General features: G+C 44.2%; 1 pseudogene; it reads right to left on the bottom strand.

Annotated features, from left to right (window-relative positions):
- The window catches only part of LOC119572437, a 13,129-nt pseudogene extending 10,636 nt beyond the window's left edge, over window positions 1–2,493 (bottom strand).
- Between the last annotated feature and the right edge of the window lie 11,399 nt (window positions 2,494–13,892).

Raw genomic sequence — 13,892 nt, 5'->3', positions numbered from 1 at the left:
AATATATATACATCCACACATATATACATATACATATACATACAACATACGAATGCCATGATCTGTGTTGACCAAAACCAAAAACCGAAATATCGCATCAATTCTTACTTTGATTCTTGCTCAGGGAAGTCGCTGCAGAGGTTGCAGAGGCGGCAAATGCAATGCTCGTATCCACCTGTTTGGAGATGCGGTGTATTGGCTAGTGGTTGCAGGGAGGTGGAGTGATACTGGTTGATAGTGATATGTATGAAAAAGTGGGAGGGAGGGGCAAGGGAGAGGGAAGAGTGAGAGAACAAGAGAGAGAGAAATAAGGGGAGAGGGAAGAGTGAGAGAACAAGAGAGAGAGAAATAAGGGGGGGGGGGAAGGGGGGAAGAAAGTGGGGTGAGAGTGAGTGATAGCAAGAGATATAGAGACAAATGGAGACAGTAATTGATCGTTTCAAATGAAGGACTGTTGAAGTAAGTCGTATTTCAAAAACCCACCCTTTGCAGGGAACAGAAACAAGTGCCTTTTAAACCCCAAGTTCATGATACAATATACTTAACAAAGTAAGATACTAAACGGCAAAATTTACGTCGATTCTTCCACCAGGTTTTACGTATTAACAATGATCCGAAAATGCTCAGGGTACAAAATTACATTCAACTCCCAATTACATTCATTGCCATCGTGTGATCAACAAGCTCATTCTAAGCTATTCAAACGTTATTTTCTCCATTTCAAAGGCATGGCAATATGATGCAAATGACTCCCATTAACCTTGAACAATTAGCACGGTCGTTAGTTCATAAAATGCGACGTGAAAATACCTTTTCAACCGAGTCACCCATTCTCGACCTCATATAGAATCCCAGGCCACTTATTCACAATTAGAAAGATCACTTAAAATCACAGTCAGAAAAGCTCAAAAGATAACTCGTTTTCCTGAACACGACTTACCTTGATTCACAAGAAACACGACGAACAGCAGTATCGCGAACCACGCAGGTCTCCCCTGGGTGTTTTCTCAACCTCGTCCCCTACAATTCTTGCACTGGGTATTCGCCTTTGCTCCTGGATGCCCTTCCAGACGCCAGCCATCCGCAGGGCCTCGATCGCATGATTTCTTTCCTTCTCCATTCACTGGGTGTTCGCCTTTGTTCCTGGATGCCCCTCCAGACGCCAGCCATCCACAGGGATTCGAACTCATAAGCTCTCCCCCTCATCCATCCGCGAGTGCGTGGAGGAGATTTTTAGAAATGTGTTAGTAAGAAATAATTAATCGTTTTTTCTGTGAATATAATTTAGATTTATTTTGATGATATGTAGATGCTATTTTTATTCAATTAAAGCTACTTTCAGCTATAAAATAAAATACAAAGTCAGAATTTTCTTCTTATATTGCCATATAATAAAATCAAGCCTTTATATTTGTACTTAGATCTTCATTATCAAACTGTGATAGTTTGGCCAAAATGCAACAGTATATAGCACTAGAAATCTCAGCAACATTATCTTAAAACAATACCTGTGACACCTCTTCATGTATTCTTGCTGTGAAATGAAATAGCATTATGGGTAAAATAATAAATAAATAAATAAAAAATAGATAAGGTTTTTTCTTCAAACCTCCTCTCCGTTTTATCTTATATGATATCGGATAGTACCAGAAGCTTTTTTCTTCGTCTGCGTTTTTGTCTCCTCTGTGTGTGTGTGTGAGTGTGAGTGTGAGTGTGAGTGTGAGTGTGAGTGTGAGTGTGAGTGTGAGTGTGTGTGTGTGTGTGTGTGTGTGTGTGTGTGTGTGTGTGTGTGTGTGTGTGTGTGTGTGTGTGTGTTAAATTTTTTGTCAATAGTTTTCTCCACTTGATGAATCGCAAAGAAAACAGTCACAGAATTCCACACATTTACACGCATTCACACATTCATAAACATATTTGCCGCTTAGGATGTCTTATGGCTGAATATATTAACAGAGATATCAGACCTTGCCTCACAGAATTCATCTAAGTGTATAAACATCAGTAAGACGTCTTATCTGTTTACTTTAGTTTGTCATAACTGGTCACTCTTCGAAATACACAGTAAACACGGACTCTAAACATCAGTGGTGATTTCAGGACGGAATATACGTGGAATATATTCGTCCAAGAATTTTTAAAAAACGCTATATCGAGTTGCTTTGAAATGTTTCATTAAACATTCAACAGAATTAGAAAGAAATCCTCGTAAACATTTCTAAAAATATTTATCCCGTATTTCCAGAAATTTTCAGTTTGAAAATACCTTTTTCCTTCGTCTGTACCATCAACGCCTCGGCTTCACACTATAATTACTTGTATCAAAGAGATGATGCAAGAAGCCTTAATTACACATCAAAGGAAGATTTGCCCAATTTGCGAGGATTAAACCTTACATTGAGATGAAACGTGCGTCGTGGCGACATTTGATCCATTAGTTTGTGTTCGTGTGTGTGTGGGTGCGTGGGTGTGTATGTGGGTGGGTGCGTGTGTGGGTGGTTGGGTGCGTGTGTGGGTGGTTGGGTGCGTGTGTGGGTGGGTGGGAGGGTGCGTGTGTGGGTGGGTGGGTGCGTGTGTGGGTGGGTGCGTGTGTGGGTGGGTGGGTGCGTGTGTGGGTGGGTGGGCCCGTGTGTGCGTGTGTGCGTGTGTGTGTGCGTGCGTGCGTGCGTGCGTGCGTGCGTGTGTGTTATGAAATTCTACGTTTGTTACCATTGTAACAAATGGAATAAAATATTTTGAATTTGAATTCTATGCCATACGGCCATGTTTGCTTCAACTAATTCACTACGAGAGGCTTATCTTATCGCAAAGACCTGTTCGTGTTGACGATCTTAAACATATATTCCAACCTCAGTTTTTTTTTACCTTAGGTTTTCACGTAATGATATTTTTGTCTAGACGCATTTTCCTTTCCGTAGATTTACGCATATTTCAATGTCTTTCTTCGATTCTGCAGTTTACACTTTATTTTACTTTCCTTCCCTTCGCTACCCTAATCTTGCCTTTCACCAGAGTGACACATAATAGCCACACTTCTAAAAATCAATACCACATGTATTATATAATCTGTTGGACACCCGTATTGTTATTAATACACACCATACTTCCCTTTGTCTATATTAAATCTTAAAGTCTTCTGTCCCTTATATCTATATTATGTTTGTTTTGACAGTCTTTTCCTTATAGGTATTTGTACTGTCCAGGTTTTCTTATGCTACTCAATACCCAGTATGATTTAATTCGTTCCAGATTCCTCGACGTATGTCACTCACCGCAACATGTTTGTTTTTTTGTTTTTTGTTATGCAGTATTTTCGTATTCTTTAAAGGCAGTTTCTCATATTATTTTTCATTTCATATGATTTCACTTCAGCTTTGAGGTTGCAGTTTTTTGTTTTTTTTCTGACAAAAAAATATACATTCATGCACTCCTTTTTCTCAGTTAGCAAGTGTATTTTCATGTAACGAACAAACATGCTATCATTGCTCTATTCCCCAATAACCAGATTTTCCCCCACTGCCCAGACTTCAGTGCCCAGGCTTTTCCCCACTGCCCAGGCTTTTCTCCAGTGCCCAGGCTTTTCCCCACTGCCCAGGCTTTATTCCACTGCCCAGGCTTTATTCCAGTGCCCAGGCTTTTCTCCAGTGCCCAGGCTTTTCTCCAGTGCCCAGGCTTTTCTCCAGTGCCCAGGCTTTTCTCCAGTGCCCAGGCTTTTCTCCAGTGCCCAGGCTTTTCCCCACTGCCCAGGCTTTTCTCCAGTGCCCAGGCTTTTCCCCACTGCCCAGGCTTTTCTCCACTGCCCAGGCTTTTCTCCAGTGCCCAGGCTTTTCTCCAGTGCCCAGGTTTTTCTCCAGTGCCCAGGCTTTTCTCCAGTGCCCAGGCTTTTCTCCAGTGCCCAGGCTTTTCCCCACTGCCCAGGCTTTTCTCCAGTGCCCAGGCTTTTCTCCACTGCCCAGGCTTTTCTCCAGTGCCCAGGCTTTTCCCCACTGCCCAGGCTTTTCTCCAGTGCCCAGGCTTTTCTCCAGTGCCCAGGCTTTTCTCCAGTGCCCAGGCTTTTCTCCAGTGCCCAGGCTTTTCCCCACTGCCCAGGCTTTTCTCCAGTGCCCAGGCTTTTCCCCACTGCCCAGGCTATTCTCCAGTGCCCAGGCTTTTCCCCACTGCCCAGGCTTTTCTCCAGTGCCCAGGCTTTTCTCCAGTGCCCAGGCTTTTCTCCAGTGCCCAGGCTTTTCCCCACTGCCCAGGCTTTTCTCCAGTGCCCAGGCTTTTATTCAGTGCCCAGACTTCAGTGCCCAGGCTTTTCTCCAGTGCCCAGACTTCAGTGCCCAGGCTTTTCTCCGGTGCCCAGACTTCAGTGCCCAGGCTTTTCTTCAGTGCCCAGACTTCAGTGCCCAGGCTTTTCTCCAGTGCCCAGACTTCAGTGCCCAGGCTTTTCTCCGGTGCCCAGACTTCAGTGCCCAGGCTTTTCTCCAGTGGCCCAGACTTCAGTGCCCAGGCTTTTCTCCAGTGCCCAGACTTCAGTGCCCAGGCTTTTCTCCAGTGCCCAGACTTCAGTGCCCAGGCTTTTCTCCAGTGCCCAGACTTCAGTGCCCAGACTTCAGTGCCCAGGCTTTTCCCCAGTGCCCAGACTTCAGTGCCAGACTTCAGTGTCCAAGCTTTTCCCCAGTGCCCAGACTTCAGTGCCCAGGCTTTCCTCCAGTGCCTATACTTCAGTGCCCAGGCTTTTATTCAGTGCTCAGACTTCAGTACCCAGGCTTTTCCCCAGTGCCCAGACTTCAGTGCCCAGACTTCAGTGCCCAGGCTTTTCTCCGGTGCCCAGACTTCAGTGCCCAAGCTTTTCTCCAGTGCCCAGACTTCAGTGCCCAAGCTTTTCTCCAGTGCCCAGACTTTCACCGTGCCCAGACTTCAGTGCCCAGGCTTTTCTCCAGTGCCCAGACTTCAGTGCCCAGGCTTTTCTCCAGAGCCCAGACTTCAGTGCCCAGGCTTTTCTCTGGTGCCCAGACTTCAGTGCCCAGACTTCAGCGCCCAGCCTTCAGTGCTCAGGCCTTTCTCCGGTGCCCAGACTTCAGTGCCCAGGCTTTTCTCCAGTGCCCAGACTTCAGTGCCCAGGCTTTTCTCCAGTGCCCAGACTTCAGTGCCCAGGCTTTTCTCCAGTGCCCAGACTTCAGTGCCCAGGCTTTCCCCAGTGCCCAGACTTCAGTGTCCAGGCTTTTATCCATTGCCCAGACTTCAGTGCCCAGGCTTTTCTCCAGTGCCCAGACTTCAGTGCCCAAGCTTGTCTCCAGTGCCCAGACTTCAGTGCCCAGGCTTTCCTCCAGTGCCTATACTTCAGTGCCCAGGCTTTTATTCAGTGCTCAGACTTCAGTACCCAGGCTTTTCCCCAGTGCCCAGACTTCAGTGCCCAGACTTCAGTGCCCAGGCTTTCCTCCAGTGCCTAGACTTCAGTGCCCAGGCTTTTCTACAGTGCCCAGACTTCAGTGCCCAAGCTTTTCTCCAGTGCCCAGACTTCAGTGCCCAAGCTTTTCTCCAGTGCCCAGACTTCAGTGCCCAGACTTCAGTGCCCAGGCTTTTCTCCAGTGCCCAGACTTCAGTGCCCAGGCTTTCCTCCAGTGCCTAGACTTCAGTGCCCAGGCTTTTATTCAGTGCCCAGACTTCAGTGCCCAGACTTCAGTGCCCAGACTTCAGTGCCCAAGCTTTTCTCCAGAGCCCAGACTTCAGTGCCCAGACTTCAGTGTCCAAGCTTTTCTCCAGAGCCCAGACTTCAGTGCCCAAGCTTTTCTACAGTGCCCAGACTTCAGTGCCCAAGCTTTTCTCCAGTGCCCAGACTTCAGTGCCCAGACTTCAGTGCCCAGACTTTTCTCCGGTGCCCAGACTTCAGTGCCCAGGCTTTTCTCCAGTGCCCAGACTTCAGTGCCCAGGCTTTTCTCCGGTGCCCAGACTTCAGTGCCCAGGCTTTCCTTCAGTGCCCAGACTTCAGTGCCCAGGCTTTTCTCCAGTGCCCAGACTTCAGTGCCTAGGCTTTTCCCCAGTGCCCAGACTTCAGTGCCCAGGCTTTCCTCCAGTGCCTAGACTTCAGTGCCCAGGCTTTTTCAGTGCCCAGACTTCAGTGCCCAGGCTTTTCTCCAGTGCCCAGACTTCAGTGCCCAAGCTTTTCTCCAGAGCCCAGACTTCAGTGCCCAAGCTTTTCCCCAGAGCCCAGACTTCAGTGCCCAGACTTCAGTGCCCAAGCTTTCCTTCAGTGCCCAGACTTCAGTGCCCAAGCTTTTCTCCAGTGCCCAGACTTCAGTGCCCAAGCTTTTCTCCAGTGCCCGACTTCAGTGCCCAGACTTCAGTGCCCAGGCCTTTCTCCAGTGCCCAGACTTCAGTGCCCAGGCCTTTCTCCAGTGCCCAGACTTCAGTGCCCAGGCTTTTCTCCAGTGCCCAGGCTTTTCTCCAGTGCCCAGACTTCAGTGCCCAGGCTTTTCTCCAGAGCCCAGACTTCAGTGCCCAGAATTCAGTGCCCAGACTTCAGTGCCCAGGCTTTTCTCCAGAGCCCAGACTTCAGTGCCCAGGCTTTTCTCCAGTGCCCAGACTTCAGTGCCCAGGCTTTTCTCCAGTGCCCAGACTTCAGTGCCCAGGCTTTTCTCCAGTGCCCAGACTTCAGTGCCCAGGCTTTTCTCCAGTGCCCAGACTTCAGTGCCCAGGCTTTTCTCCAGAGCCCAGACTTCAGTGCCCAGACTTCAGTGCCAAAGCTTTTTCTCCAGTGCCCAGACTTCAGTGCCCAGGCTTTTCTCCAGTGCCCAGACTTCAGTGCCCAGGCCTTTCTCCAGTGCCCAGACTTCAGTGCCCAGGCTTTTCTTCTGTGCCCAAACTTCAGCACCCAGACTTTTCCCCACTCCCAAGCTTCAGTGTCCAAGCTTTTCTCCAGTCCCAGACTTCAGTGCCATGCCTTTCTCCCGTGCCCAGGTTTCTTCTAAGGGTTCAGGCTTCAGTGCCCATGCCTTTCTCCCATGCCCAGGTTTCTTCTAAGGGTTCAGGCTTTCCCCCAGTTCCCAGGCTATTCTTCAGTGCCCATGCTTTTCTCCAGTGCCCTGACTTCGCTGCCCAGGGTCTTCTCCAATGCCCAGGCTTTTCCCCAGACTTCAGTGTCCAGGCTTTTCCCCTGCTTTTCCCCAATGCCCAGGATTCTTCCAAGTGTCCAGGCTTTTCCCAGTACCCAGACTTCAATGCCCAGGCTTTTCCCAGTGTCCAGACTTCAGTACCCAGGATTTTCCCAATATGCAGATTTTATTGCCCAGGTTTCTTCTAAGTCCTGACTTTTCCCAATGCCCAGACTTCAATGCCCAGGCTTCTTCTGAGTGCGCCAGCTTTTCCCAGTGCCCAGACCTCAATGCACAGGATTCTTCCATGTGCCCAGGTTTTTTACCCAGATTACAGTGACTAGGATTTTTCTAGGTGGCCAGGCTTCAGTAACCAGAATTTTTCCAAGTGCTTCAATGCCCAAGCTTCTCTACAGTGTCCAAGCTTTTCCCAAATGCCCAGACTTCTTTCAAGTGTCCAAGCTTTCCCCAGACTTCTGTACCGAGGCTTTTCTTCTGTGCCCAAACTTCAGTGCCCAGGTATTTTAAGTCTCCAGGCTTTTCCCCAGTGCCCAGGCTTTTCCCAGTGATTGGACTCCAGTGCCCAGGCTTTTCTTCTGTGCCCAGACTTCAATACCTAGGATTTTCTCCAGTGCCAGAACTTCACTGCCCAGGATTCTTTTAAGTACCCAGGCTTTTCCAAAGTGCCTAGACTTCAGTGCCCTGGATTCTTCCAAGTTCCCAGGCTTTTCCACACTTTAGTGCCTAGGATTTTTCCAAGTACCCAGACTTCAGTGCCCAGGCTTCTGTCCAGTGCCCAGGCTTCAGTGCCTAGAATTTTCCAGTACTCAGGCTTTTCCCTAGTGCCCAGACTTCAGTGCCCAGGCTTCTTCTAAGTGCCCAGATTTCAGTGCCCCAAGATTTTTCCAAGTGTACAGGCTTTTCCTTGGTACCCAGGATTCAGTGCCTAAATGTCCAGACTTCAGTACCCAGGATTTTCCCATTGTCCAGATTTCAGTGGCCAGGCTTCTTCTAAATGTCCAGGCTTTTCCCAATTCCCAGACTTCAATGCCCAGGATTCTTCAAAGTGCCCAGGCTTTTCCCCCAGTGCCCAGGCTTTTCCTAGTACCCGGACTTCAGTGCCCAGGCTTCTTGCAATCGTCCAGGCTTTTCCCTAGTGTCCAGGCTTTTTCCCAGTGCCCAGACTTTTCTCAGTGCCCAGGCTTCTTCCAAGTTTCCAGGTTTTCTCCCAGTGCCCAGACTAAAGTGTCCAGACTTTTTGTCAGTTCCCAGACTGCTGTGCCCAGGATTCTTCCACGTGTCCAGGCTTTTCCTCAGTGCCCAGATATCAATGCCCAAGATTCTTCCAAGTGTCCAGGCTTTTTCCGAATTCCCATACTCTAGTGTCCAGGCTTTTCCCCATAACCCAAACTTCAATGCCCAGGATTCTTCCAAGTGTCCAGGCTTTTTCACAGTGCCTAGGCTTCTTAGTGTCCATTTTCTCCCAAGTGACCAAACTGCATCCCGAGGCCCAGGTTCTTCCCCAATGTATAGTCCTCCTTCTCTCCAGTTCCCCAAATTTCCTTTTAGTGCTCAAGCTTTCACCTAGAGCTCAGGTTCCTTTCCCAGTGCCCAGACTTTCCAGTGCCCAGTCTTTTTCCTAGTCTATTCTTTTCCCAAATACCCAGTCTTCTTCCTAATGCCCAGGCTCTTCTCCAGAGCCCAAACTTATTCCTAGTGCCCATACTTCTTGGTGCCCAGATTTCTTTCTAGAGTCTATTCTTTTTCAAGACTGCTTCTCAGGACTCAGGTTCTTCCCCAAGTGGCCATGTTTTTTCATCATGTCCAGGCTTTTCCACGGTGCCCAGAATTCATTGTCCAGGCTTTTCCCCGGTGCCCAGAGTACATTGTCCGGCTTTTCCCCAAATTTCAGTGTCCAGTCTTCCACTTCAGTACCCCAAAATTCGTTTTAGGTCCAGACTTTCTCCTAGTATTCAGGTTTTTCCCAAATTCCTCCACATCTCCAGACTTTGTCTTAGTGCCCAGAATTCAGTACCCAGTGTTCACTCCTGTGCCCCAACTTCACTTTAGTACCCGGGCTTTCTCCTAGTGCCAAGGTTCCTTCCCCAGTGCCCTAAGTCTTTCCTTGTGCCCAGGTTTTGTTACACTGCTAGGGCAAAATTTTACAGTCCCTGAGCTTTTTCCTTGTATCCAGGTTTACCCAATATCCAGGCTTTTCACCCACTGCCTAGGTTTCTTCCTAATGACCAGGCTTCTTCTAAATGTCCAGATAATATATTAATACCCAGTCTTTTTCTCTTCCATGTCCAGGTTTCCTCTCACTTTCAATGCCCACACTTTTTGTTCCCCTAAACATAATCTTTCCAGAGCCTGAACTTGCACTTTCCAACACCCAGGTTTCTTTCCAGTACCCAGGTTCTTCCCACTGTATAGGGTTTTAACATAGTTCGAAAGCATTAAACCCATTGCCTAGGCTTCTTCCCAGTGCCCACTAGCTTTGTTTGTCAGTAACCAGACTCCTTTGTTAGTTTTCAAGCTCATTGTAAATGTTTGGGATTATTTCTAGTGCCATGGCATACTTTTTACAGTTCATACTCTTTTTCCCCAGTACACAGGCATATACAAACTGATTCTCCCCGATTTTCAGTATACAAACTGATTCTCCCCGATTTTCAGGTTTCTTGATGCTCATAATTACATAATTACTTCCTGACACAATCCAGGTATCAGCTTGGTTCGGCTTACTCCCTATGCCCAGATTTACAGCCTTTCTTACAGGTTTTCCCTAATACTTGGCTCGTCTATTTCTTGATAAATTCATCTTGTGATTTAATATACTTCATGCGTTTTTTTTATGCAAAAGTCTGGTGCATTTTCTCCTTTTCTAAAATGACATTTGAAAAACGCAGCATTTTAGGTTTAAGAAATGAGAAATATACTTAAGTGAACAAAAAAAAAAAATTCATGTCATTATATATGTTTATACTTGCGAGTGTGTGTGTGTGTGTGTGTGTGTGTGTGTGTGTGTGTGTGTGTGTGCGTGTGATGGACCGACTGAGGAAAAGATGATAAAATATATGTATCATTATAATATTTTTTAAGCTTTAATAGACACGAGACCCATTTTTTAAGTAGCCAGCAAAAGAACTCGACAAAAAAATAATAAAAAAACAATAATAATAAATAAATAAATAGATAAATAAATAAATAAATAAATTTTAAAAATATATTTAAAAAAATAAAAAAGGGGGGAGGACTATAATCCTCCTCTTCTCTTCTATGCTCTTTCTCTTTCTCTTTGTCTTCTTTCTCTTTCTCGTCTTTCTCTTTCTCGTCTTTCTCTTTCACTATCTGTTCTCTATTTTCTGTCACTTTCTCTCTCTCTCTCTCTCTCTCTCTCTCTCTCTCTCTCTCTCTCTCTCTCTCTCTCTCTCTCTCTCTCTCTCTCTCTCCCTCTCTCTGAAAATATGAGAGAAAATATGCATAAAAATGATATTAGATCAGGCTAAAACTTAAAAACTACAATTAGATAACTGCATAATCTGCATACGAAATATTGACTTTCAGATGCAACTCACAACAGAATAAACAAACGTGCATTGTAATATATTACATTTTTTGAAATTGTGTATAAGTAGAATTAGTTTACGGGAATTAAATATTAAAATGGTTTAAGCTATTCCGTCTGTCGTGTCAAATAACAAGCGTTATAATATTTAAGAGTTATGTGCTACAGACCACTCCCCACTCGCCAAAGCAGTTCTTATTAATAGTGCATATGAATAAAATGTAATAAGAAAATATGTAAGAAAATATATAAGTTTTAAGTTATTGCGTTTTATTTCGTGTGGTTCCGCCATGTTAGCAGTGTCTAAACTATAAATAGGTACATGATTACTGCTGTGTTTTCAAGGATAAAAGGACGATTGATTGGCTACCCTTGAGATTTGTTTGTACAGTATGCAAAATAGGATAAAGGTTCAGGATAATGGATTTGAAAGAAGCTTTTAGGAAAGAGAAACAGCGGGCGGGAAAATAAACAGAGGCATGGAAAAATCACTTAGTGTGTGTGTGTGCGTGCGTGTGTGTGTGTGTGTGTGTGTGTGTGTGTGTGTGTGTGTGTGTGTGTGTGTGTGTGTGTGGTGTGGTGTGGTGTGTGTGTTGTGTGTGTGTGTGGTGTGTGCGCGGTTGTGTAGTGGCCTAGCAGTACTGGCATAATCAACCTGTCTTCAACATGCCAGAAGTGAAACATTAAAGCAAAACGTCCCATCCAGTGATACAAAGTTGTCAGAACTGCGTGGGACTCATATCATTTCTCTAATTCCGGGAAATTCAAGTTATGAAATATTATCGCAGGTAATCTAACATCCACATTCGGTGTTATGTATTTTCTGAAAGCACAGTTCCGTATTTCACTGGCAGACGGATATTCCGAAAATGATACAACAGTTAAACGGGAAAAAGTTAAAACAAACGCCAGTCGAAAGCGAGTTTCACGTATTAAAAAAACTAATCCAGAAATATGTGCATATATATAAAAGCTTTTTTTTCAAAAGTGAGATCCTTCAGTGCAAGTGTAACAGCAATGACAGCGGGGAATACCATGGAGCAGTTATGTCAGGGTCACGCGGAAAAAAATGGGAAATTGAGAGGTGTGTATGTGAGTGCGAGTGTGCGTTCGTGCGTGCGCGCGCGCGCGCGTGTGCGTGCGTGAGTTAGTGTGTGCGTGTGCGTGTGCGTGCGTGTGCGTGTGTGTGTGTGTGTGTGTGGCGGAAAGAGGAAGAGCGCGAGGGAATGACAAGCAAACGGTAGGCGAGAAAAAGAGAATGAGAATGAGAGAAAGGGAGAGAGAGAGAGAGAGAGAGGGGGGGTTAAAGAAAGAGAGAGAGAGAGAATGAGAATGAGAGAGAGAGGGTTAAAGAAAGAGAGAGAGAGAGAGAGAAAGCCAGGCAGAGAACAAAAGACGAAGAGAGAAAGCAAAACAGTGAAAGTACTTATTTCACTATCGACAGAATAAATGATTATCTGCTTATTACAGAAAAGTTTCTTGTTGTTGGAGATTGCAATGTTGAAGGGATACATATGATAGCGGAAACTGTAGTCTTGACCCGTCCGTATTAAGCATTTTAATGATGATATAGTAGTAATAATGGTGATAATACTAACAGTAATGTAATAATAATGTAATACTGATGATGGTGTGAATCGTGATAATAATCAAGACAATAACAAGAATGATCATTTTAATGATGATAATGATAATAATAACAAATGAAATAATGATAATAGCGATACTACTAATAATAATAATGATAATAATAATAATAACAACAATAATCATAATGAAAATGATAACACTGACAGAAGTACTTGTAGTAGTAATAGTTATAATAGTAATAATAATGACTGATTATATTATTAACAATAGCAATAATAATAATAATGATAATAATATTAATAACAATACAAATGATTATAACAATATTAATATTAGTAATAATAATATTAATAAATAAATAAATAACAGCAGCAGCACTAACAAGAGTAGTACTAACAGTAGTAGTATATAAATATCTTAGTAAAAATAAAGTCACAATATTAATTATCTAATATAATACCATAGCTCCCATAAATGTCATAATCAGTGAATCAGACCAACAATCAAATAAATATGTACATAGATAATGACAAAAAAAAAAAAATCTGAAAGAATATGAACATAAATCATGCTAGTATTGCAAATTGAATTATGAGGCCTTCGGTGTTGAGTTTCATAATAATCACATCAAGCAAATTGCAACATGAAAGAATTTCAGAAATGCAACCGGGATTTGCACAATCCGAGAATACACTGGACGCGTTCATTTCAGTGTTGCAAAAAAAAATGTAAAAAAAAATTGCAACCTGCAACAAATCATCCCGCACCTCATCAAGCCACCGCGTTGAGAACAAGAGTTGTAAAAAAAAAAAAAAAAATTATTAAAAAAAATTATTATGAAAAAAGGACGGGTTGGCAAAATACAGGAATGAAATTGAAATGACAAAGCCGCTACTTGATTGGCTGATTACTCGTGCTTTATTCAAATCTAGTTTTTCTATTGGCTGTGGGTCAAAGTGCGGGGCGGGGGGAGGGGGGGTTGAACAGGGTTAAACGTCAATAATAAAAAAAATATTGATGATAATAATTATAGTAAAAAGAATGATGGTCATAATAATAACAATAATAATAATGATAATAACAAGAACAATGATGACAATAACGGTAATAATAGTAACCTAAATGACAAAACGATGGCACTATTAACAACAATAATAATGATGATAAAAGCACCAGCGATAATGACTAACCTATTAGCAACGCATTAATTAATGATGGTGGAACTCACAGCAATAATCGATTCGTCTGTCCTTTTTTTGCCTCTCCCCATGTTTCATGTATGTAAAAGCTATTCTATTAAGTTACTTTTCCCATGAATGCAAATGATACAGGCAATCAGATTCATGAACATGTTTGGGGGAGAACGAGCGTAGGAATGGAGTAAAAAAAGGAGAGAAAAATAGGCAATGGAGAGATAGAGGCGAGGGGATAGGAACCGAGGGGATAGGAACCGAGGGAGGGAAAGGGTAAGAGTGTGAACGAGAGGGAGGAAGAGAGGGAGAGTAGATAGGGAGAGAGGGAGACGGAGATAAAGAGAGAAAAGGGGGAGAGAGGCAGACAGATAGACAAATAGAGAGAGCCAAACAGACAGAAAAAAAAAGAGAGAAAAGAACAGAGGAATAGAACAAAATATATAAGAACTGAACAGCAGACAGAAGAGA

This window comes from Penaeus monodon, chromosome 4 (assembly GCF_015228065.2).
Source record: "Penaeus monodon isolate SGIC_2016 chromosome 4, NSTDA_Pmon_1, whole genome shotgun sequence".
Classification (NCBI taxonomy): Eukaryota; Metazoa; Arthropoda; class Malacostraca; order Decapoda; family Penaeidae; genus Penaeus; species Penaeus monodon.
The sequence above is the reverse complement of the archived record's forward strand: the minus strand, read 5'-3'. Positions and strand labels throughout refer to the sequence as shown.